This window comes from Macrobrachium nipponense, chromosome 3 (assembly GCF_015104395.2).
Source record: "Macrobrachium nipponense isolate FS-2020 chromosome 3, ASM1510439v2, whole genome shotgun sequence".
NCBI lineage: Eukaryota > Metazoa > Arthropoda > Malacostraca > Decapoda > Palaemonidae > Macrobrachium > Macrobrachium nipponense.
This window is the reverse complement of record NC_087202.1, coordinates 30,401,465-30,429,338: the sequence shown is the minus strand read 5'-3', so window position 1 is coordinate 30,429,338 and position 27,874 is coordinate 30,401,465. Positions and strand designations below refer to the sequence as shown.

General features: G+C 35.2%; 1 long non-coding RNA gene across 2 annotated transcripts in view; it reads right to left on the bottom strand.

Annotated features, from left to right (window-relative positions):
* Positions 1 to 27,874, bottom strand: part of LOC135221685 (uncharacterized) — a 246,844-nt gene that overhangs the window by 14,517 nt on the left and 204,453 nt on the right. The window contains exon 5 of one of the 2 annotated variants that reach the window (XR_010316067.1): positions 26,477 to 26,566. The exons of the other annotated variant lie outside the window; for it this stretch is intronic. This is a non-coding gene — a long non-coding RNA (uncharacterized LOC135221685). The remainder of the gene's footprint in view (positions 1 to 26,476; positions 26,567 to 27,874) is intronic. 2 annotated transcript variants of the gene reach the window in all.

Here is a 27,874-nt window from a genome sequence, read left to right as displayed (position 1 = left end):
GTCGCTTTAAAACCCTAAGGCTTTTTTATTTGTAGTCCTATTTTCAAAATTCAAATACCATTGAAATCCTTGATAAATTCTACATCGAAAGAATTGGAAGAATTTCCAAATTATTCCAATTTCTATTTTTTATGAATTTTGGAATTAAGTAATTAAATTATAAAATATATTTTTTTTATATCAATGAATTTTTTTTTATTTTTTTTATTTTTTTTATTTTTTCTAATCTTTGTCAATTCATTGGATAGAGCAACTCTTTGTGAGTATTACTTGCTTTAGTTATTAAAATTTAGTTAAAAACTAAGGAAGCCTTAGGGTTTTAAAGCAATGCATCTAAAAATCGGGAAAAAAAATTAATATAAAAAAAATGAATGGATAGAAATTTATGAAACTATTTGTAGTAACTTTCCATTAGGTAACTTATAAATGGGTAGCAAAACATAATTGCTCCAGGCAATATTTCGATACCCTCCCCCCCAACTGCGGCAGTCCCCTTAAGCTGGCCTTATGCCAGAGCACGGGCTCTTGCTCATAGCGCAGCCCGTAGAGGGCTGTGCTAGTGATCGCCATGGTCACAATTATAGTGAAGGTGTGAGTAAGAAGCTGTGTCTACAAACTTACTTATATATTTAGACAACAGACAGGTCAGGTCAATAGCTCTTGCAAGCAGAAATGTAGTTTCTGACACGAGGTGAACAAAACAGAAGTCACAGTACAACCAACTGTGTTTATTGAAGGATGGAAAGATGCATTCAAATAGATGTACAAGATAAGAATGGAGTTATGATACACATAGCTGAAATGCTGACATTGTAATCCATGTGGTAATAGCAATACATTTAATATAACATCAATATGAATGACAACATATGTACACAAGATGCGTGACGTATGCTGTGTTTCCTGTATATGTGCATTTGGCAAGCAAAGAAGCTTCTTGTTGTGTGAGGAGATTAGCCGGCCAGGTGGGATGGATAGTGTGTGGGGGTCAGCAAGGGACCTACAACATAATACTCCTAAGTAAGGATATCAAAAAGAAATAACTAAAAGATAAACACTGAACGTTAAAACCAAACACATTCGTGAAAAATATTACTGAAAACTAGTGTTTACCATAAAAATGAAGGGTGGAACAAATAACAAAAAAAGAAAAATGTAGAATTCAAAAGCAAGAGAAACAACACGGATTACACAAAATGCTAAAAAAAAGATTACAAATTCCCGTGATATTCCAGACTAAAATTCTGTTGTGTGAACAAAGATTCAGAATTGATTAGGCTCAGATTTTTATTTTTGTAAAAAAAAGATCTGTTTTCTGAAGTCCAATGTTAAGATCAACTTAATTCACTGCTTATATCTAACATAAACTGGACACAACTGGCTAGTTCAGGAAACATTTTTCTTTTTTTCACAGGGAGCCCTATTTGGTATACGAATCATTTCTACGGTGTTGTGGGCCGGTTCCTACATAAAAAAATATCTTAGACGTATTATCATTAACTGTGACATAAATAAATCGGTTTAAGCCAACTTGGTACTTCTGAGAGAGAGAGAGAGAGAGAGAGAGAGAGAGAGAGAGAGAGAGAGAGAGAGAGAGAGAGAGAGAGATTCCGTTGCCCATAGACGTTTTCATTTCAGTTTGCCGAAATTGGTGAGTGAGGACATGGCGGCTCCGCTCAGCGATGACACTATAGACCTCACTTTTGCATTAGAAATTGGAAAACCCCAATGAAAAAGGAGAACCAGGATTAAACTATGGCTGAAGAAGAGACATGAGTGTTCTCATGATTGTTTATTTAATGAAATGAAACTTTACCCTGATGACTGTTTTATATACCAGAGAATGGACGAGCAGACCGACATGGATTTTATATATATATATATATTATATATATATATATATATATATATATGTATATATATGATAGTATATATATATATATATATATATATATATATATATATATGATATATATATATGATATATATATATATATGTTATTATAACTATTTATTTATATATATATATAATACTATATATATATATATATATATATATATATATATATATACTATATATAGGATATATATAGTATATATATATATATATATATACATATATATATATATATATATATATATATATTAAAATATATATATAGGATATATATATATATATGGGTCTCGTCCTGTTATACAAATAAAAGACCATACTTTCATGAGACAACCAAAATCACTGTACAAGAAGTTTCTGGACACACTTCGCTTTCGCGCCACAAGTCGTTCCTTGGGGCATATAATCCCAGAGACATGTAAAGCAATTATTCCAGTTTTATGCAACAAGAGTGTACAAAGCTAGATAGCAACTCTGCTGCATACACATAACCTTGCATAGTGTAGTGGTATATAGTCTAGTGTAGAGTAGGTCTACGATCCGTTAAAGCAGAACAACCCCTTCGACATACGGTCCTGTAAGAGTACAATTTTCAAATCTTGTACACAAATTTTTTCATTTATACAAGAAAATTTAAAATATTATTGAAAATATTTTCATAAACTTCTATTTTATGAACGGGAAATAACAATGTAATTTAAAAAATAATACTAATACGTAAATACATACACACCCAAACACACAGACATACATACATAAGTGTGTGTGTGTGTGTGTGCTTGTAAGAGTGTTTGTGTGAGTGTAGTTTAGTACTATTTATTAAATTACACTGTTATTTTCCACAAACACACACACACACACACACACACACACACACACACACATATATATATATATAATATATATATATATATATATATATATATATATATATACATCCTTCAGTGACTTTCCAACTAATTTATCATTAGGCTTATTTCCGACTCCTACGACGTTCAATAAACTCCTCCCAGAACTTCTCTACCGACGTAGCTGACATGCTCCCTTTCAGCGTCTAGTTGAAACTGAAGTAAATCCTGAGATCACGCCATAGACGTGGAAGCTTCGGGCCACCCGAATTAAGGCCCAGTTCACACGAAGCGGAAACCGCGGCGGAATCCACGCAAATGCAACCGCCGTGTGTAAGGTGGCCGGAAAGGCCGACGGACTCCACGTTTGGTCGGAGGAGAACCCCATACACACAGAGTTTTACTTCCGGTTCAGATGACCGGATACGGCCATCATATCGTCTATGGGACCCTTGGGGTAAACCAACAACGGCGAAACTTAATTAAATTCTTATTACGATTGAGAATGATTCATACGAAAGATTTGATAAAGTTTTCCTATTCAAATGAACAGATATGAGAAAGCTGAGCAAGAATACAAAAAGAAACTGAGTTCATGATAGTAAAAGTCATAGAAGCTGGAGGTATTGGAGACCTCTAATAAATAACAGTTTAAGATCCTTCATATCTCTTACTGTTGATCCTATCCTATACACACTTAGTAACCATAGTAAAATTTTAGTTTTTTTTTTTATTGATAACATGAATCTAGCATGAATGCGTATAAAAACGGGCTTTTACTTTTTTCTTCCTAAAACTGTACCACAAAAAATCCAATATTGTACATTGCTCTTGTTCATTCATGGATCCGAAGACTGATGATATAGCAGAAGAGAAACATCTCAACGCTTTTCTAATGTTTAATATTCTGTTTTCCTACTTTCGAAAACGCTGGATTTTTTCCATCAAACAAAAGCTGTGCTTCCAACTAAATTTTCCAAAAGTAATCAGCAGCATTTTTAAGACACTGTTCTTGTTACCTCTGATCGCAAATGACTGAATTCTGTATTAGTATCCTCTTCAATGGCTGCACCCATATATCTGTTTTGTAATTAGTCTACGTACAGTATGAATTCCTTTTTCGTTACATCTCCAAATCTTCTTTATATTCTCAAGTATTCGCAATTATATATGTAAATTATATGTACAGGTAAGCGAAAAAACCAGCCTTTAGATACCGGTATTGAATTGCAATGTATACGTCAATAACCTTAAACTATCGTCATTTGACTAAATCTCGCACGTAACGGAGAACGATACATGATTAATGTTTCCCGAACATCGGGAAAATAAAAGATAACGGAAAAAATGTCTCGTCATGAAAAACTTCATTTTTTATATCAGAATTTCTGGGTGAATCGCATTCTTTTCAGAACCAAATATATTTGTTTGACCCTTTTACTATAGATAAAAGTAAAAATAATACAAGAGCTAAAAACTAAAAGTTTTAATGAGTCAATTAAGGATGAAAGGGATCTGGTTCAGCGAACCTAACAAGTTTACGGAAATATTTCTGCTATGATTTTGAAATGAGATCAGACGAAAAAGGCATCAAAATTCTGGGAACCAAATCACCGGCCACCCAACCCCCCCTTCTAAAAGGATCCAAGATTTTTCTTATATATCAAAATATGACGTTGGTGATTCGGTTCGGCGGAATATCCGCGTTATTTTCAAGGAATTTCCATTTACCATTTCTCTCCAATTATGAAAAATAACCGAAATGGAGAGGATAATTCATGTATGGTATGGTTACATTTTCATCAGGGAAACTTTGTTACTCTCAAATAACACGCACTTAGGCATACGCACAAAGCGAGAGAGAGAGAGAGAGAGAGAGAGAGAGAGAGAGAGAGAGAGAGAGAGAGAGAGAGAATGTGATGGCTCACAGAAAAGTCCCTCATAATCAGAACTTTTTACAGATTCATTTTAGCCTGGGAAGCTGCGAAAATTAAATCCAAATCTTGATGGAAGATGGACAGAGAGTCTAGAAAGTACTTTCAGCTAACCTGAGCCAGAGAATCAAGTGTTGCTCATTGCTTGTGTCTGTGTATCTATAGACTGTCTGTAGCCCGTGGCTCTCTTGTTTGAATACTGATGACATTACCTCTTAAAACTGGGTTTCATTGTGTCCTCTTGGTTCATGTTTAAACCACTGCAACTATATCTTTATTTAACATGTCGCGTTTTACTTACTTGAATTATCAACAAGATTTTTTATTATTCTTTCTTGAGAGACAACAATGAATTTTATATCAACAGATACATTTTGTCAACATTGGCATCTTTGATTGCAATCCGTTAAACGGAGGTAAAATTCTTTAAATTCTTTTACAAACGTAATGACGTTATAACCTTAGAAGTGACTTCGACCAAAGGTCAGTTTTTATTTTTTTCTTTCTCGTATTTAAATTGGGGGAAAGATCCAGGTATATCAGTACTTTGGCTTTATATTATCTCATATTGCGAGGCGCAGCGAAACATATGACCTCTAAAGAAACATACTTTCTTGTACCAACGAAGAAGGAGAGAGAGAGAGCTAGGAGAGAGAGGAGAGAGAGAGAGGAAGGAAGATAGAGACGAAAGAAGAAATCAATTCACAATTCGAACAACAGAAAAATACACATTGTCACAGTGTTACTCGGAAGCGAAGGTAAAATAATGTATAGCTGCTTTACTTTTAATTTTCAGCGAAGAAACGTTCTACGGCTAAGGATTTTCATTTCGTTCAAACTAGTTGTTAAAACCAATAAAAGTTTTATAATGACGTATAAATGATGAATTTACAAAATAAAGTGAATAAAAATCACCGAATCGCTGAACTATTTTTTAAGGCAAAGCTATAAGTCAACGGGAACTGATGAAATAAATGGCAAATGCAATTACATATGTATCTGGTAAAAATGACCAGTAGATTATACACATACACACACATATATACATATGAATTTCCAAGGAGATTTAAGTTAATAAATGGGTTAAAGTGGTGATCTTATCAACTTATCTTGGAAAAAGCAAAGCATCAAACTCTGGCCTTGAGGTCAGGTAAAAACATATTCATTAACTAGGCTGAAGGCCTGCTCCAAAAGGGGTGATTAGATAAACTACGGGGTTTAGCTTGATAAATTATATTTACGATAGCAAACATATCGTAAATACCCATGAACTCTATTCCAGTAATTCGCAAATTAACAATTTACGTTACATTTCACTTAGATGCTTTGCAACTTGAAACACCACAAATAAATAAAGACAACATAGGTCTCACTGAAGGTTTATCGCACAATGAGAAGGAAACAGAAAATAGTAAAAGGTTAACTGGGAGTGACAAACTTAGAAACCTCAAACTTGGCACTTTCCCTTCGTTAGGTTCTTTATACTTCAGGGGAGGCCAGCAACAGGGAGGGCAAGTGATTGAGATCGCAGCAAAGATATCTTATAGGAACTGTTCCCTTCTAGCTTTGCCCTAAACCTATATTAAAGTCTTTTGTGCTCGAAATACTGGCGTAATATGTTCTCTCGTTAATCCACAGGTAAACGCGTTCGGGTCGTCGCCTAGAGTCATGCCTGCAGCAGTTTTCTTCCATAACAAGGGAAGGACGACAGAAGTCATCACTCATTATTCCTCCAAGGTTTGAGCCCCGCCGAAGGCTATGTCTGTCTGAGGATTGAGCCGCGAGCCAGCAGGCCCTCACTTTCCACACACTTTGAGACCTTTAACCTTTGAGCCAGATAGTTAAGGCAATCTTCCATCAAAGCATCACAAAAAAGCAAAGTACGGAGTGGTGTCAGTGTCGCTTCAAGTAGACGTTTTCCTGGGTTACCTGATTTGCCAAGGGAAGACCACCCTACTGAGCTGATATAATTGTATTATTAATCGAACTTTAAAGAACTCTTTTACATGGTCCAATTCTGGACACCTTGGAATTACTTAATGTACTAATTTCCAATTGACTGATTTATTATACATTCACATTTGAGCGAGAGCTGCCACCTTTTATTTACCCTTGTGCTTGTAAATAAAGCAAGTGCTACTATTTCTCACTCTGGCGACGTACCAATTATCATTTGTTCTTTTTTTTTTTCTAGTTACGGCATTTCGTCCTATTAATCGAAGTAAAGCAAATTCCAGCACCTCTCGCAGTACGTAATAATATATATCTATGTACACACACACACACACACATATATATATATATATATATATATATATATATATATATATATATATATATATATATATATATATATGTGTTGTTTCGTCTTATGTTTCCGTTTATGCCTGTGAATAATAATAATAATAATAATAATAATAATAATAATAATAATACTTGGTTATACCGATCAGCACGATACCCTAGTTCTCATCAATTCCCCCGTATATAGATACCCGAGAACGATAGTTTGCCCTTCAGTGGACCTACAAACAACTCCCAGCTAGATAATTAGTTTTTCCTATCTAAAGGAACATCGGGCTCTCAGTTTTGACTGTGCTAGTTGTTTTACTACTTATTTCAGCAAGGTGAAAAAAGAAAATAGAAATGTTTTGAAACTTTCCTTTTGATCTGTTAACGTTATTCCACCGACCGTCTGACAGACAGAAGGCTATTTGGTCTCAAGGTCTCTTCCCGTGACACTCATTCTTAACGAAACTATAAGTTTTTCCCTTTTACCTGTTTTGCATAAGTGACATCATCCCCCTGATTATGAGCATAAAGCTTTCATAATGCGCAGGGAATAAGGCATATTTTTTCATTATAAGCAGACGCGCTCACTTGAACGTTCTGGAATGACTTCCTTAATGAGGTTTTCGGAATGGCAATTCTTGCATTTGCATTCTATTCTGGGCTTCCAAGCACTGCAAGCAAATCAAATTTGCATCTCTTTATTTCGTTTTTTTTTCCGCATATGTTTTCTTTCCTTCATCATGACAATCAAGTTACAAAAATGACGTTCGGTATTTGTGCTATAATTTCATTGCCTCTTGTTAAGGTCAGGATTTTATTTTATTTATATAACTAAAATGAAATATGTTAGCAACTTAGGGGAGACCGAGGCTAGTTGGCTGCAGGGGTAAGTTAGCACACTCAAAACAACTTTAAAGTTTACCAATAGATGACTCTAATACATATACTTTTTAATTGCCACGTGATTCCTCAGTTACCAGCAAAATTCTATAGAGATAGAACGTAGAAGCTCGAATTTATGAGACAAATTTTGATTTTGATGGTAGTAAATAATTTTTTTTTATCTTTCTATTGTTTGCTGTAACATCTATGCATTCATGAAAGATTATTTTTCAGTTATAGCATAGTTTTCCTTATGGTTTAAAGATTCTATACCATTAAAATTAATAATTCAAGGCTTCTTGGTATGGACTAGTAAGTGTTTTTGTACGAAATGGTAAGGATGGGGCAAGTTGGCACATGTGCAGACTTGCCTCACGTTATTTGATAACTATAGTAACCCTATTCATTTATATAATTTACGTTTTGTTTCTGGATTTTTGGAAGGATAATGAGATTAGTTTCCTATCATTTCCTACAAATTGCCCTCACAAGTTGCAGCCCCTGGATGTTAGTGTTTATAGACCTCTGGAGAAATGTGTTAACAAGACATTTGATTCGTGGATGACTTGTAATCCAGGATCAAGTATGCCCATCTGTGACATTCCTGGTAATGTTTCCTCGGCCTTACCTCTAGCTGTCACTTATTCTGATGTTTTCAAAGGGTTTAGGGTAGCTGGAATTCCACCTTTGAATACAGACTATTTCAAGATTTTGATTTTACGGGTGCGTATGTAACAGATCGAGAGATGTCCGAAAACACACAAGGGCTTCAGATCAGTCATCAGCGTGATACAGAGTTTATGAACTGTTCCTGTTGATTCAGAAGAAAGCTCAGCTGAAGACAGCCTGTGTTTGGTAAGCCAGGAAAGGTGAGGGTCCAGTGAAGTGCATGTAACATGTGGGAGCATAAAAACTTCTGATGAAGATTTATTTGACACCTGCCACAATTAAAACTAGATGATGATCTGAAGTAATATTAATGCCTTATATTTTGTTTTTTGGAAATGCAGGAGGTATTTTTGCTATTTGATTTACAAGCAATGTAGTAATTTTCTTTTAATTATCAATGTGCCAACTTACCCCATAATGTGTGCCAACTTACCCCGTATACGGGGCAAGTTGGCACGAATAAGTTATTTTTTCCTGAAGCTTATTGTTACCTTATGTTGAAAGCAAACAACAATTATTTTGCTCTATGATAAAGACGAATATTAATTTTTTTCAATAATGGTAAGACTATTGCAAAAAATGTTTGTTTTATATTCAAAATAACCAAAATTGTAAAAAGTGTGCCAACTATCCCCGGTCTCTCCTACACGAAGTCATACGCAATATGTAAGGTTCGAATGTTACTGGATAAGAAAAAGCTAACGCAGTATATGGTTTAAATATTCACATCGAGCAGGAAAGTGTATTCTTCCCTTTCACGCATATGACTTATGGATGAAACAGGCAAACCCGCCTAAATCTACTTTAGTTACATTACACTTAAAACGAAAGGAACATGAGTTGACATATTATAGAATAAATTAGCTAATCTGAATGAAACATCGAGTCAAAGAGAGCAGTCACCGCAGGTGACTCTAATTCACTCCCCATAACCCAGTAGAAGGAGGTTGCATCTCTATCCGTATCTGCTCTTGAGTTCGTATGTGTTGACGGGATTATCTGAATAATGGACAGACGGGCATTGATGACTCTGGGTGAACTATTAATTGGGTGGCCCCTTATGATGATCAACTTTCATTAAGAATTTATCAAATATGACAGTCTGTCGCCATCTTATCATCTCGCTCTTTATTTATGTAAATATATATCTAGCAGGTTGGACAAATTATTTGATTGAAAGAGGGAAGCAGTCAAAAAGAAGTCTGCAGATAAGAAAAAGCATTGCAGAATGGAAACAAATTCTCTTTCCATCCTATCTGTAACATGATAAAAAATAAATAAGAAAAATGAATCGCTCAAAGAAAACGATGTTCTTCAGCTTATCTTTTTTTATAGGACAATTTGCAGACAAAATGAGCTTACCTAAGCAAAGTGATTAATTACCAGTGGAGAGGAAGAGGTGGGTTCGGAAACTGGGAGGCGTTCTCATCATTAAGCAGTTAAAACAAAAACAAAAATATTTAATTTTATGTTCCCCGAGAGAGAGAGAGAGAGAGAGAGAGAGAGAGAGAGAGAGAGAGAGAGAGAGAGAGAGAGAGAGAGAGAGAGAGAGAGAGTCATTTAGAAACGTTTGCTATCAACAAAGCATTCATGTCATTAGTCTTCATTTCTGTTTGGATAAAATTGCGAAAGATGAAAGTCAAAGCGGGAATTGTCAAATTAAGATCAATATATGAAACAGGGGTTAAACAATTGCTGTCCAAAATATCTTTCATTGGCGTTGAAAGGGGAGTATAAATATCGATAAAGAGACATGCTGATTCCCCTTTAACCAAAGCAAAAAAAAGAAACAAAAACAATTAATCGTGACCTAATGGTTTTCATTTCACATTTCAGTTTTATTAACTATCTGCGCCCAGAGGAAATGTATAAACATTATATACGTACATATACACATTTTTTACACACGCACACACACACACGTACATACACATCGAAAATGCCTTGTAAAAATACTGATAAAGATTGTGCACTTATCTATATTTTACAATTCCTATTTTCGTATCTCGAAAATGGGCATGAGCTTTGCTACTCATAATTCCAGAATAAGAATGATAATTAGTCACCCTTAAGAAAACCAAAGGAAGGGAATAAAATAACTTGTCTTGGTATGGTTACATGTTTTGCCATTATTTCCTTTCTCGAAGACTGATGAGGTCACGTCGTGAGCTTTTCTTTGGCGACTTTTCCGTCCCACTGTTCAGTTAATTGAGTTAAGTCATAAATATTAATATATGTATATACTTACATACATACGCACACGCGGAGGCGTTCGCATGGTGGGCCTGAGCGATATTAGCCCATTTCCACGCTTCAAAATGATGGAATAAAACAGCTATAGCACGATATTTGATGCAGAAATGTGATATTTTCACCAATATACAGTTTACTGAATTGTCTTCCAATGATATACGATTTATGTAATCTGGGTTAGTGGTTTCAAAAGTCACAAGACGTCTGATCTCATAGGCAGGCGAATATCTTTGAAATTAAAGCTTGGCCTTGTATTAATGGCGAAACAAAGACCATTGGCTCAAAATGGGTCTTCTGAACAGTTTTTGAAAACGGTTTGATTTAATCTGAAGGTCAGATTTATCGGATGTTGTAGCCGAATAGTTTATAAAAGTTATGCTAGATAGTTCACCAAATACAAGTGCTGGAGTGGAGCTAATCTGGCATTGAGATTTTATGTGTACTACGTTATTAATGGCAGTAATGCTGTTTAACGAAGGGTATGGGTATCTTGCCCATTCAGTGCCAGATATCTGTTTTTAATTTTTTTAGTTATTTGGTTGCAATTTAAACTAACATTTCTTTATCATCTGTCTTTCAACAGTAGTTACAGATGGAATTACCAATTTGCCAATGCTTACGTTCTCTCTGGCAGGTCAAGGTCCAGAACAGAAAACTACGGCAATGGGTGTTTTTCATGCATTTCTTGAAATTAAATGCTAAGAGATATTAGAGGCAAAGAATGGCCACCGGTAAATTTGACAATGCCACTAAGAATGCCAATGATAGTGTGTGCAACGAGACTACAGGCACACGGCAAAAACTGTTTTGTCAAAACAGGATAGCAGTGAATATTTATAAGTGTCTGCAGATGCCGTTGCATCCCTTTTGTCACATGTTAAGGCATGTGTGTGTAAACAGTCGACTGGAATAACTCATTTCATTCCATCGTTTGAAAGGCCAGAAAAGGGAAGAGGTTTGATGGATGAGGGTTTTGCGCTACTGGCTCTCAAGGGGAGTAAATCATGGCATTTTGGTGACAAGGTTAAATTTCATAAACCCAGAAGTATGGATAGTTATTTTTTTAGCAGTAAATCAAACGCAATAGATCTCCAGATGGCAGCCCGGGTAGAATATCTGAGGAATTTACTTTTATGGAAGCAGCTTGAACGATATTTCTGAATTCCAAACTTCATTACCCATACTTAACTTTCTGAACAGACAGGAAAAAACGCCTAGCCTTTCCATTAAATCCTTGGAGACCCTCCTGTCTGGTGATTGAGAGAAAATAACACTATATGTAGTCGAGGCAATAAACAGATGACATCCTGTTTATTACATGTTATTTGTAAGTGAGCAATGGCAATAAAAAAACATCTGTGCATTGGATTAGGTATGAAAAGCTTGAAAAAGATTCACAGAACACTGAAATATCAAACCCACTTGAATATACATACTACAAAAGTAACTGAAATTGAACTTGCATAAAACTTCCTTGAGAAAACACATTGACAATGGATGTACTGCTGCAGCAATATTATCTGTCAGCTGATCCTACATGGGAAAACTACTATGGTGAACTGACTGAAACATAATTGGGAAAAGACATGCTTCATGATAGGGTTTGTAAATGTTACCAGAGAAGGCTTCAAACCAGTCATTGTAGAGGAAACTGTATTACAAGGAGGAGTCTATCCCATAAAGGCCCACCAAGCAGTAAAAGTAACAGAAAACTTCAGAGTGAATCATTATGGTATCACTGGCAAGATCTGTTATGGGGTCTATACAGAGGATCCACCTACTATCGGCATTGATGATAAGACATCTGGAGATGTCTTATTATCAAGAAAAGGACACAGACAATGAATATATACCAACATATGTGTACTCAATGAAGAAGATTATGATGGTGTGTTTAAATGAAGAAGATAATGACGAAGACTATACCAAACCTTGAACAAACCCTGACATTTTCACTGGAGATTGGTTTATCTGTCTAACATATTTATACTGCCAACTACATATATTTTGTATAAGGGAATTAACTGCATCTGCAACCTTGCAACAGGACATACTTTAAGAAATGTCACCATCACTGTATTGTGTCAAATTGAACCAAACCCTTATCAAAAACTGCCTTGATGACTCTAGCTTCGGCCATGGATATCTGTTTGCATTTTCCTATCAAAACAGGACTAAGCAAGATATCTAAGTTTCTATAAAACCAGAGCTATGTGCCCCACACTGACCCCAATAATACATCAATCTATGAATCTTATAGCAACAAGAGACAATTCAATAAAAAGTATTTGATGCAAATGTAACAATTCGTATTTGGTAAATATAACAGTCCTGCAATAAAATCTTGTACGAGAGAACCATTCGTGTTTGTCCCACTACAATTTTGAAGAAATAGCCAGTGCCCCAAGGTATAACCTTTTAAAAACGCATCAAAACATCTGCTTTTTTTTAATGGCCCTAAACTTCTGGAGAAAGCTTGTGAATCGAGATGAAAAATATTGGTACCCGAGTAAGTATGCAAGGTGTGTAAAATAATTTATGTGTAGTGATTAATTGTCTCCATGATAAAAGAAATCTTGGAGTGACTGCTTCTTTGTTAAAGTAGGCCTTAGACAATTACATATGGTAGATGTGTCATGATGGGAATCTTAAGCCTATTTGGGGGGAACAACGAAAGTGACTTAATACTATATTCATCAACGAACACACACACGACAATGGTATATATATTATATATATATATATATATATATATATATATTAAGTAATAATTATCACATCACGTGAATTATAATTATTCGAGCTACAAATGTCCCTCAATATTTACTTCGCTCTACCTCGGAATTGATATATTTTCATATAAGTAAACTAAGGGGAATTTTTTAGTTGATAATAATTTCGTCCCCTCATGGGGTCAAACCACCGTCCAGCGGACAGGGACGAAATCAGGACGACATTGACGTTAGCGATTCGGCTAACAAGTGATGTAATAAGTTTATACCGATTCTGACCTTACAAATATATCAGTTCCGAGGTAGAGCGAATTAGATATTAATGGACATTTGTAGCTCGAATAATGAATGAATAATTAATAATTATCTGGTGTAGCTCGAATAAACTATACATATTATATATATATATATATATATATATATATAAACATATATATATGATATATATATATATATATATGTATATATATATATATTATATATATATATATACATTCATATCAAGTCGAAAACCCAGAAAGAGAGAGAGAGAGCGAGAGAGAGAAAGATGAAGGGAAGAGAGAGACGAGAGAGAGAGAGTCGAGAGAGCCTAGCATTTAGCTCTTAAAGAGAATTTGTATATCGAATAAAGAGCTCTGATTTGACGAAATCAACCGTCTGTGTCTCTCTTTTTACATGAGTTTGATCACTTTCCAACTGTCCTCTCCAGCAGACAACAAAAGGATTATCTTCCAATTCTGATTATTGTTTTGAAATCCTAAATATACTACGTAAATAGTCAACTGACAGCATAACTACATTTCTTGCTACGTCATTCCTGCAGAGTATGATCACATTCGGATAGCAACGTACACTTGTAATCCAATAACCGTAGGAACGTAATGAAAATTGGGTCCCGGTGGGGGTGGGAGTTACTAAATGAAAAGAAAGGGGGAAAAGAGAAAATAAAAAGCGCCAAATATTCAGATATATTAATCTCAAGTTTCATAGATAAGAAGTTATAAAACTGAAAGAATAATATGAAATTATCTCATTTTACATGGGGCAAATTCAAAAGGTTTTCACCCTGAAAATAATAATAATAAAAAAAAATTATAAGTTAGTTTCATTAACGATGTGTTTAGTATATATTAAGGATACTGTCATCCCTCCGAAATAGCATCTAACGAATGTATGATAAATAAAGGATGAAGATGAAATGATCATGAATATATTACAAAACGAGTATTTCAGTTTTAATAACACAATCTAAATTTTTTATTATGAACATTGGATATAATTCACTTCATAAATATGTTCTGAGCGGCAAATATCATATAAATCGTCTGGAATTAGCTTTGGTAAAACCACAAAAACCGGACGTTCAATTAATCTTCCAGACGAGAGCGAAGGGGAGAGAGTCTTTCCTTTGCTCTGCTTGCACGTGCGAGACATCTGCGTGACTCTCCAAAGCTTCAGAATTGAAAGAACTAACTGTAATTTCATGTGACGTCACACGCGGTGGTAAAAGAGCCCCTTTCAAAACAATCAGGCGAATTTTCGACTATTTTGAGGTAGACAGGACACAGTGGGCAGTCAGATGCATTTTTCAGTAGGGAATAGAATTTACAATATCGGAAGTAATGTCGTCACTTTTATGATAACAGGACTCTGCGCCAAGACTGAAAGAAGCAGAATAAAGAAGGAGTGGCGCTTAACCCTGGCATAAGGGACAGATCTTCTTCTCAAGGGCATGAAAGCAATAAGAGAGCCAAAGCTTGCATTAAATTTTATGACAATTTAAAATGTTAGAAAACACATGCATCGTAAAAACCGAACGAAATTTGGCTTACACAATAAAGTCAATTGCTTATATTGAACATGGGAAAAATTATGTATATATATGTGCATATACATATATATATACAGCAGACGTACACATATATATCTAATAAATATATGTACACACGCGCGCGCGCACACACACACACACACGCTCGCACACACACATAATATATATAATATATATATCTCTCATCGTTCAAGAAGTTAAACTAATTGTTCAAGCGATCGTCGTGCTTCTACCTATCCAAATAGTACCACCCCATTCATTAAACCCAAAATGTGCAGGTCGACGGAGACAGGCAAGACAAGCTCACGTTACCCCCTCACAGCAGCAGCAGCAGATGCCACGGAACAGGCATAGTGAGGGAAGCAGAGTCGCCCCTCAGGTCTCATTACGTTCACATGAAACCACTTTGCAAATTAATCTCTACAAGCAAGATACCTTTACAGTTTTATTTCAGATGCCCTGTTGACTTTCAAAATACGAACACTGCCAAGCATCTTTATCGTTATCAGATATATAAAACTTAAGGCACTCACAGCATACAACTTTATTATTGTGCCTTAACATATTTTACGTATTTCCAAGAAAAGATTCATTACTGAAATTAAGAATCTATCCCAGCAAATCAATTTATTCTCCGAAATTCACTTTAACTTGATGAAATATTAGGGAGATCATTCTGTATAATGAGACGGAATGCTAAAGTGGATTCTTAAATCTCCCAAACCTGACGCCTTGGGGAAGAAGTCGCTTCGCTTCCCCTCGCTCAGTTAGTTTGATATCATTTCAGTCGATTGCCAACCGGAAGCCCTCCTCCCGTCTCCCGAACAGTCCGTATGTGTTTATCTTATCACATATTTTAGACAATTATTCATCACCAGTAGCTGTGCATATTTTGAACGACAATCATTGAGAGAGAGAGAGAGAGAGTAACAGATCAGTAACTTATTACATGTCTGCAGAGACGGCAAGGGTGGCTGTGTCCATCATTTTGAAAATATCAAAGGAATTCTCTTTTCTGAAGAGGATTATAAGTGAATATCAACTTAATTATCGAGCACATTCTTTCAGGATCTGATTTTCAAACCTTTATAACTATAGCTGCTTGCTTTCTGATAGTAAGTATATTAGATGGACTGCCCATTCATTACAAACTTCAAGTCTAGGTTTGTTACTTCCGCTAAGGAGGTTATGTTTTCGGTTGGATTTTTGTTTTCTTTTGTAAGTCAGTGTGGTTGACAATTCGCAAGCATGACTACGCTAAGAAGTTATATGCGCATTTTCAAGACATGTTTGTTTGTTTGTTTGTATGGTGCTTTTACGTTGCATGGAACCAGTGGTTATTCAGCAACGGGACCAACGGCTTTACTTGACTTCCGAACCACGTCGAGAGTGAACTTCCATCACCAGAAAATACAAATCTCTCACTCCTCAACGGAATGGCCGAGAATCGAACCCGCGACCACCGAGGTGGAACGCTAATACCATACCAACTACGCCGCCGAGGCGCTTCAAGACATGTTTATGAAAGGCTGGGCCTCGCGACTTGCAGCAGGTAATTAGATTATTGGAATGAAGGATGCAATTTTTGGGGAGATGGTAAAGCTCTTGTTCACATTGCTTTAGCATAGTGACTTGGCTGTTGTTATGAGACTACTAACATACTTCAACTGAATTACAGTCAGTTGAATTACCATGAGCTTGCATGTGTGTAAATATCTTTTTTTCTAAGTATAAACCATTATATTCAGATGATATTGCCTTTTTAAGACTTGAGCAAAAGCGAGGTTACGAAACATTAAGAACAGTTTTCGGAACTGCTGAAAGAAAAACGATTTTTTGAAAACTAGACTTGAGAACGTAACCAACGCTTATCTTTCAGCAGTTAGAGAGTTAGGTCGTCGTATTGCAAGGTAGTCCAACAATGCATTCCTCTGGTTAGGCCATAATATTGTGCTGTTAAAAATACATATTCATATATAAACATAGGTACATCCAATGTAATTATTACTTTTTTCAAAAGTCGCAGTAATGTCATTTATTTGAGGAGGGAAAATTATCTGTTAGACAGTTTCCTTTCAAAGTGGTTTTCTTCCCAAGATCTTAAACAATTTCTAAACCAGAATTCTAGCCAAACAAATTTGTATTTCTGTGAGTCTGCTTTACTAGGATTAGCAAAATGCTTCACTGTCTCTTTCTTCAATGTAAACTATTTGAAAACTCATAAATGTTTGGAGTATTAGTCCTCATTCAAATAGCCCCAGGACCTTTCATGGTTGATGTTCATACATTTGCATGAGAAATTCTTCTCTAGTATTGCTTTCTTCTTCTGTCCTTTCTAAGACTATGCTTATAACCATACTCCAGAACGTCTAAAATCTCCAAGAAAAATGATTTTTCCAACCTTCCTTAGTCTTTGTTACACATGAAAGTTAAGTCTAACAGTAAAGAGGTTTGAAATAAAAAATGAAATGAATAGCCGGAGAAAGTTAGTTAGTCTTACAAAAACACGTTTACTTGACCATAATTCATTTGTATTTCTAAATAAATAATGTGAATTTGGACACTTTGCCGACTTAGTTCATAATATTCACTGTCATCTATTTTCGCGTCTGCATACTTTCAGGCTTTAGCTGTGTTCTTCTGTGGAAATCAAGCAATGACCCAATAACCGCCGCTGTAACCATTACCCCTCTAACCTGTCATTATATACGTATATACATACACACACGCTCCACAGGAAATGGAGGAAGAGAGAAATTGAGTCCAGTTGTAAATATAACGACTCATCTAAAAGAGGTTCTTGGATTCCTTCTCTCAACCCTTTCCTCCTTAGAGGAGGAAGAGGAAGAGGGATGATGATGATGATGATGATGATGATGATGATGATGATGATGATGATGATGAAAGCGGTGTTCATAAGCGGGGAAGGAAATGGCTTTCTCTTAAGGCAAGGAGATGGGCCGAGTGTTGAATATTAACTCATTAACCACTGTTCTCTCATTTCTTGCCTTCTTCTTGCCCTCCTCATCACTCTTCCAGTAAAGCCTTCTCTCTCTCTCTCTCTCTCTCTCTCTCTCTCTCTCTCTCTCTCTCTCTCTCTCTCTCTCAAATAGATTTGAACCGCTTGATGCTTTTTAATCCAATTTCTTATGCTCTATGATTTCTTATTCGATCTATCTATCTATCTATCTATCTATCTATCTATCTATATCTATCTAATACTATCTATCTATATATATATCTATCTATCTATCTATCTATATATATATATATATATATATATATAATTTTCATTTTATCTTTTTTTTTTGTGTCAAATTCCCATGCCATTCCTCTATTCCTTTCATTTGTCTTCTCTTACGATCTTCAATCAGACTCTTTGTCTGGCCCTTACTTCAGTGGTTTGTCATGAGTTATTCCTATTATTCTTACCGGATTTTCCTTGATTCATTTCCCTTAATCATTTCCCTCCTGCGTCTTCACGAGAGAAAAAAAAACACTGCTTCTGTCTCCTTGAGAGAGATTACAAGGTAACGTCTACAAAACGTTAAAGATATGAAATGAAAAAGCGGTACGTAAAAGATGAAATATGAAATAATTATTCACTAGTAAACTAGGGGAAAGAACAATATATATTCTGAATGTATTACATGCGAAATATTTTTCTTTGGAATAGATGAATTAACTTATGACGTTCACCGAAGTATTTTAGTTCTTTAAGCATTTGAAGAATACGAAAACATAAGATTCTGTAGTGATTTTGGACATATTCATTTCTTATTACAGAATAGAAAACATCCATAGCACAAAACTAAATAAAATTGTTAATTTTCCAGAGTAACAACAGTTCTGTCGATTTCGCTATGGCTATGATATAATGATATATAATTGCTGGCCCATTCATAATTATCTGTCTTGACGTTGGGGTATTATATCTCGGTTAATACTAATTCAAGGATTTAGATACTCCCATTGCTCTACTTCTGATGAATAAGTGAAAAGCAGGTTAAAAACAATGAACAAAAAAGGTATGAATATAAGTTTAAATGAAATCTAAATTCTCTCTCTCTCCGACAGACCCAACTAATTATGATCCTTTAACAGTTCGTTCTTTTTCATATCCCTCGAAACCTGTCTTGATGGATTCACTGGAGTTTCTTTGATGCAACGGAAGATATTAATCCCTTTTCATATCATATCGTATATCATATCTGGCTGCTTGATTAAGCGCTTTTCATTTTACTACTCTGCTTCTGGAAAAGGAGCTCCAGCCTCTGAGGACAAGTTTGCTTCATCAAATTGCGGGAAGATCGACCAAAAACGTAAATTATGGAAAGGTTATTTTACTCCTGATACACGACCTCATTTCAGTACCGCACGAATTCTAATAGCCAATTACTTGTATTCCGTTAACAGCATCTTTTTTTTTCTAACAAATTACATTTATGTCTCCTCTGAGTAACCGAACATTTCTCAAGCCTTTATAACACATAAGAATCACCCACTCAGACATCAGGCCACCCTTTCATAAATCTTATATTATATCTCCCACTAGTCACTATAGTAGATTCACATCAACAGTGCATTTCATTGGCTGTTGATAAGCCAATCACAGGGCTGGAAACTCCTGAAGGATAACGTCTTTCAAAAGTATCCCTAGGAGAGGTGGAACACACATCCTTCCCATGTGAACTCTCTCGAGAGACCGAGAGTTTCCAGCTCTGTGATTGGCTTATCATCAGCCAATCAGGAGCGTCGTAAGGGACTGGCCTAGACATGAAATGCACAGTTGATGTGAATCTACTATAGTCACTTCGCACTGTCTCCTATAATCGTTACTGGGTATAAGAAAAGAATGTCGTGAGGAAATGTATAGGAATATCCTTTTCCTTGCTCGATTCGTTTTGGGAGACTTGATTGATATATCCATGAATATATGAGATGTGTCATTCATCTTACATAATTCATAATTAAATAAAAGTCACTACATTACTTTGTTAAAGTGTCGCGTATTAACAAATGCACTAATGAATGTGAATGCAACTTTATTTTGATATATGGGTTCAGCATGGTACAAACACACACACACACACACACACATACATACATACATAAATATATATATATATATATATTATATATATATATATATACATATATATATATATATGTATGTATGTGTGTGTGTGTGTGTGTGTGTGTGTTTGTACCATGCTGAACCCATATATCAAAATAAAGTTGCATTCACATTCATTAGTGCATTTGTTAATACGCGACACTTTAACAAAGTAATGTAGTGACTTTTATTTAATTATGAATTATGTAAGATGAATGACACATCTCATATATTCATGGATATATCAATCAAGTCTCCCAAAACGAATCGAGCAAGGAAAAGGATATTCCTATACATTTCCTCACGACATTCTTTTCTTATACCCAGTAACGATTATAGGAGACAGTGCGAAGTGACTATAGTAGATTCACATCAACTGTGCATTTCATGTCTAGGCCAGTCCCTTACGACGCTCCTGATTGGCTGATGATAAGCCAATCACAGAGCTGGAAACTCTGTATCTCGATCACGAAGTATATAAGACGTGATGTATGATCAGTTATGCCTAAGTAAAGGCACAACTGATCATACAGAGCAAAAACATAGTACAAATAGGCTTAATATCCAAACTGACGTTACAAGATTAGCATAAGGTCCAATTCACTCTACAGAAACGAAGAAACGCCCGAGGGCAAGATTAGGGAGTTAAGGCAGCCACACCTTGGAGGAACACACGTAGTCAACATATGCTACATTTTGAAAAACAAGGAGGCATATACGACTTAGTAACAAACCGAAAAGTAGATTAAGGATTTACGCACTGTGTCTTGTCAGGCAAATTTTAATAAAAAAAAAAACAATACATTTTGTATTAGTTAACATGAAATTTGCAAAAAAATGTTCCAAAAAATGAGTGAAAAGACGAAAATAGGATATATATATATATATATATATATATATATATATATATATATATATATATATATGTGTGTGTATATATATGTATATATATATATATATATATATATATATATATATATATATATATATAGAGAGAGAGAGAGAGAGAGAGAGAGAGAGAGAGAGAGAGAGAGAGAATAACTATATACATGTGGGACTAATTAATTAGTAGTTCATTTATGTTAAGGTCCTTCATAAACATTTTACAAATATAAGGGTCCAAATGGTACAATCTCAGACTAAGATTTAGGTTGTTTATATTAGTGATTCGTATAATTGCTGATTCCTGTAAATATCTTGAAACATAATCATTAGACCTAGCAATTACAGAGGTATCGCCCCAATTTATAAAATGAGATTTTTCGCTCAGATGGATAAATAGGGCATTTGAAGTCTGGGCTGTTCTAACTGACTATATGCTGCTTAATACGTACACATAAATTTTTACTTGATTGACCGACGTAAAAAGGCGGGCAATCCTTACAAGGAATTTTATAAATGATGTTGTTATTTTTTACGGGACTATTCTTAATTAGCATATCTTTAATGGTATTGTTATAAGAGAACACTACATTAACATCAAACGATTTAAATATTGATTTTATGGTTTCAAATCCACGAAAGTAAGGCAAACTTGGTTTCAAATCCACGAAAGCAAAGTAAGCTAAGTACATTTTTAGGGGTTTCTTTTTGATTACTAGCAACACCATAAAACTTTTTGTGACCTTTTGATAACATAAATCAATTATATGAGGTGGGTAGCAGAGATCGTTTCCTATCTTTTGTATGTATTCTATTTCTTGGTCAAGATATTGTAGACTCGTGATACGCAAAGCACGTAAGAACATAAAAGAAAAAATTGAAATTTTAATATTAAGATGGTGGCCAGAATAAAAATGTACACATGTTAAAGTATTTGTGGGTTTCATATAAATACTGAATTTACATTGGAAAGATTCTCTATGTATTAATACATCTAGGAAAGGGATGACATAGTTATTTTCAATTTCAACAGTTAATTTTATGGATGGCACTAAATTATTCAATTTAGACAATAAATCATTTACATCGATACCAACACGTAGGACTACCAAGATGTCATCTACAAATCTGAACCATTTTAAGGGGAGAAGTGTGATATTCGGGAGGTGTTGTCTTTCAAAAAATTCCATATATAATTTTGAAAGGAGAGGTGATAAAGGGTTACTCATGGCCATACCAAATATTTGTTGGTAATATTCTCCATTAAAAATAAATCTGCAATCACAAATACAGAACTTAATCAATGAAATTATGTGACTAACTGACATATGTAATTCATGCAATACAAGTTCATTACTTAAATATTCTGGCACAGAGTCAATAGGGACTTTTGTAAACAAGGAACATACATCAAAACTGACAAAGATATCACTAGGGTTTAGTTCAATGTTATTTAATTTTTCCACAATATATATATATATATATATATATATATATATATATATATATATATATAATATATATATGTGTGTGTGTGTGTGTGTGTGTGTGTGTGTATACATACATACACAAAAGGATCCACAGTAATGATCTAGATTAGAAAGACGAAATATGTTGGTAAAACATATGCATACAGAACTTAGAGGCATGAAGCGTACTACGGCTGGCAAGGCCGGACATACTCGGCGGAAAGAATTCTGTAATGTCCCCTTTTTGGTTTTGTAGCCATTAATCAGTACAGGATTAATTAGCGATTCATAAACACAAAATCATGAGAGAAAAACAACCATTGATGAATTGTGGATCCAAATGAGTTTGCTTCTATAATGAAATTTGTGGTTTCGGTGTTACGAACCCAGTTTTTTCCAGTGCACTTTTAAAATGATGAAATCGTCCCATCCCTTCATTGTGATAACGGAGCAACAACTTATATCTGTTTTTATTTATATACAATATTCTTTTATCTCTTCGCTAATCATAACTGACTTGTTTCGATTACTTCATTGATATGCAACTTTCATAAGGATGAGACGAAATGTGACGCTGCAGAGATGATGACAATGGTGATGGTGAAAATAATTTTTTTCAGAAATTCAGATGAATGAAAAGGTACAAAATTCTTTTTAGGTTTGCGAATAACCCCCAAATTCTAGTTTAGGATTAAGCACCAAATCCCTTACTTGATTTCGGATTTATCTATCAACACCCGCAAATTAAAGATTTAGTAAAACATCAACAGTACTTTGAAAGACGAAGATGACCTTCCATTAATTACGTTTCAGGCTGAAATTATGTTAAAGATGTTGCCGTTTACAAGAGTAAAAATTGGTAATAATTAATTTGTTACCGATTACCGATTCATTTTTTTGAGAATAAATATAGAATCGAGAAGCAAACAGCTGTTTATAACTTCCGACTGAAAAGTTGAATGTAACGTGATAAACCGCTTTTTATGAAGAAAGGGCCAATGGCCAATGCTAATGTCCCTGATATCTAAATATTAAATGACATGAATTGAGCTTTGGAAAGTATATTTGGCTTTTCACCATTCCCAGTGCTCATTTGGCCCTCAACTAGCAAACTTGTAAAATCTTAGCTTCCTTTTATTTCAATGTTTAAATACCTGTACTAAGCCAGATCCAGACCATTTGGAATACTGACCTTATAAGCTCTGGAGCTACTTAGTTATTTAAATTTTTATCGACTGGATTGTGGCAACAGCTGTTCTAATCATTGACCTAGCTTTTACCTGACCTCAACCCTTTTCTCTTCTCATCCTTACGGGAGATGAGCCTTTCCTATAAATTCCATTTAGGACAAAGTTTGATTCGACCGAGGAGAATTCCTCTTCTCTCTTGGAAGCTACATAGTACCTGCCAGCCTGCATCTGCTCGGTGGATTTCATTATCAAATGTTATTCTGAAATCCTTTAGTTACCTTGACGCCATAAATAAGAGTGTTCTCTTGCTTTCAGTATCGACGATTCCAAAAGTTTTTAACAACTATTTACTAATGGAGAAACACATTATCTCAGTGGAACTGACATCTAGGGGTTAGAATGAACCGCTCTGTTTAGCAAACACTAGCCGCCATTAATAACAACTTGACAAATAACAGTTACCTTCGCGATATTATTTTTCCATGTATTTGACAACATCTAACCGTCCCATAGTGTCAGCTTTCAGTCAATCTTTTTTTTTCATATATAAAAAGAAACACTTCTGAGAAATCTTACCCTTATCATAACATCCAACAAGTTAACAAGATGTATTCAGAATTTATCTAATTAAATTTTTAGTATCTTTATCTGATAATGACTGTTCTTGGCCTTGATATTACTGATATCCTTACAATCATTTCTGTTATTGAAAATAGACTGGAATAATAATAATAATAATAATAATTTCTTCCTCTGGTTTGCTTCTGTAGCTCCAGTCTCTGGTTGTTGGTTACTGTCGTTGAGGTGGTCAGCTGCTGGATGACGACCTCCAAGTACCTGACCGTCTTCCCCTTCAATTGGGCTGAATACCTGGCTGCCGGACGAAGCTCCTCTGTTGCCAGAGGTTCCATTTACGTCGTTGTCGTTTAATCCTACATTTCTTTCCATCATTGCTTAGTTTTGCTATTTAACCCATAGCTGGACCCTACCCCATCAGGAATAGGCACTCATTTATAGCTGAGTAGACTGAGGAAATTATGGTAAGGATCCTTTCCTAAGGAATCAACGCCGAGGAGAGCGGTCACCCATCCAACGACTGACCTTCCCCAATGTTTCTTAACCAGTCAATTAACGACCTAACCCAGGTCTCATGCAGAAGAGTGTGATCCTAGAAACGGGGCACATAGTAAGAAGAGTGATGGACTCCTAAGGAGGCAGGATGCAACCCGGAACCCCACACTATAAATACCACCCAGTCGAATTGGAGGACTGTGATAACCGGCCCCCCACAAAAAAAATATAATAATAATAATAATAATAATAATAATAATAATAATAATAATAATAATAATAATAATAATAATAATAATAATAAATCATGGAAGCAATACCAAAAAAAAAATCATAAGCAGCTAATGAAAACTAATGGAGAAAAATCAGCGCATCATAACAATTCTTCATTAAATAAGACCTGAAACTTGGAGACCCAAACAGCCACCTGCCACTGGAATAATGAGGCGAAGTTTTGTCAACTCTGGACTGCAAATGATTGCATACCATCAGGAAAGTTTCACAGAAATGAGAAAATATTCACATCTGACCTCGTGTGGACCCCCAAATTTGAAAGGCACTGGTAACTGTGTTTGCTACAAATGGAAGCATAAAGGCAGTCACTATTTTCGACGCTGGGGATATTCCAACTTGAGTTAAACCGTCTGAGTGTAGAAGTGTGTACGTATACTGAACGATAAAAAGTCCCTCTGTGAAACTACTATTTTACAAAGTCCTGCAAAATCTTAAGTTTCTAAATTCTGAGAGTTTGAAAGAATTCAGTATCTTACATCACTATTTTAAGCTGTCGGTTCATTTCTTAGTAAAGTGCAGAATTTCACATAATTAGAACGAATTCTAATTATAATAAAAGAAGATTCTTTACTGGATGAAACCAATGGTAGGGTTCAAGTTTTAAGATGGTATCCTCTTAACTAACGTTTTTCGGTCTGAAGACATCTTTATCTTATAAACACAATAATCATTGTAACGTTCATTACATTTTCACGATAAAACATAATGGTAATATTGATAACACTTAAAATTCAATCCATTATGAGGGAAGCGCTAAATAACATTTATTCCCATCGTTCCTGCTAGATGCAAAAAATGCCATTACCGTATACAAATTGATCATGTGCATAAAAACGACGAGGATCGAAATATTTAGTTTTCTAACGCATTTATGTCCCTTTAAATCAGTGATTTATGTAGCCGGTTGAGTGTTATGTCATTTCATTGTAGGTGTACTAGACTGAAGAGATGAAAAACCGAACTGTTAAGAATTCGAAATGAAATCTCTTCCAGTGAAATATGATCGAGTGTAAGCAACAGCAGGTCACATTTGTTTACATGATTTAAAGCTCTGTTTCACGGATTAACATTATCGACGTAAAAATAGAACGCAATTTTACAAATAAAAGAGTACTTTACCTTTTTCCTCCCGATGAGACATTTCGTAGTTTTCCCTACATCTGCACATTTATGAAGGTGGTGAAGACACTTCTACTATATAGTATCCCCCTGCAATAAAGCAGAAACCATTGAAATACATAAACGGCAACGAAGGAGCCAAATACCTTCTTCAAAGCTAATTTCTGTTTGCAAAGCTATCTTTATCAGTAGTAATTTTTGGCAGTCACGTATCTATCCATCTATTTCGGCCGTTTATTTTGAAAACAACGTAGCTGACGTTGAATATGGTGAACTATCTTACAAGACTGCAAATCCTTTAGTTACCTCAACGTCTATTTAACATCTTCAAACAATATCTTTTCCCAAATAAAATATCCTCTTCGAACCCACTCATGTTGTGGATTATTTGACACACTTATGTCCCAGCTAGAACCTCCTAAAGCATGATTATCAAACGATTCTTTTATACCATTACAGCACATTTAACGATATTTGAAGTCAGCCTTTTATTTCACAGACAAATTAATTCAGTCGTTCATCCGTTCATTCGATGACTCAGCTGGCTTGCCTGGAGAAACGTACTGCGCAAGGTACTATAATGAAAGTGCCCCTAAAGACTGTATTGAATGGTGTGAAGCATATTACATATTTTTTACGCTTCGAATACTCTGTACTAGGTATCAGAACGTCCTTTGTTATTACTTTGTCTAATGGTATGTTGTGAAAAAGGGTAATTGTAGCACGTAAATGATTATCATAAAGCAATACAATTACCCTACTCTTCTCTATTTTCATTTCTTTTTTCTTTCTTTGATACCTAACTCAGGTGACTGTTCGCTGGAAGGGAGAATACTAAATGGTCTGCTCACCCTGTTACGTCTTTGCATTCTCGTTTGTTGTGTTTATTTGTATGGTATTTTTACGTTGCATGGAACCAGTGTTATTCAGCAACGGGACCAACGGCTTTACGTGACTTCCGAACAACGTCGTCGAGAATGAACTTCTATCACCAGAAATACACATCTCTCACACCTCAATGGAATGCCCGAGAATCGAACTCGCGGCCACGGTGGTGGTAGGCCAACACCTTACCAATCACGCCACTGAGGCGCTTCTCTTTGCATTCTCGGCGCGTTACTGGTACAAAGTATTTGAACATGACCGCGGAAGTGACCAGAATGATTAATTCTTAAATGATAGATGATCATTCTAACGGTAAAATATTGCCGTTTGAAGACCAATTTGGAAACAGAAAAGGAATTAGACTAAAGCACAAAAAAAAAAAAAAAACCGTTGCCGGAGCAAAGAAAACGTTGCAAAGAATATTATGATTGATAGAACACTAAGGACTTTGCCGCTAAATACTTATGCCTTCGTCTGTTCTGATGCCTCGCATAATCATTGCATTTTATTCAG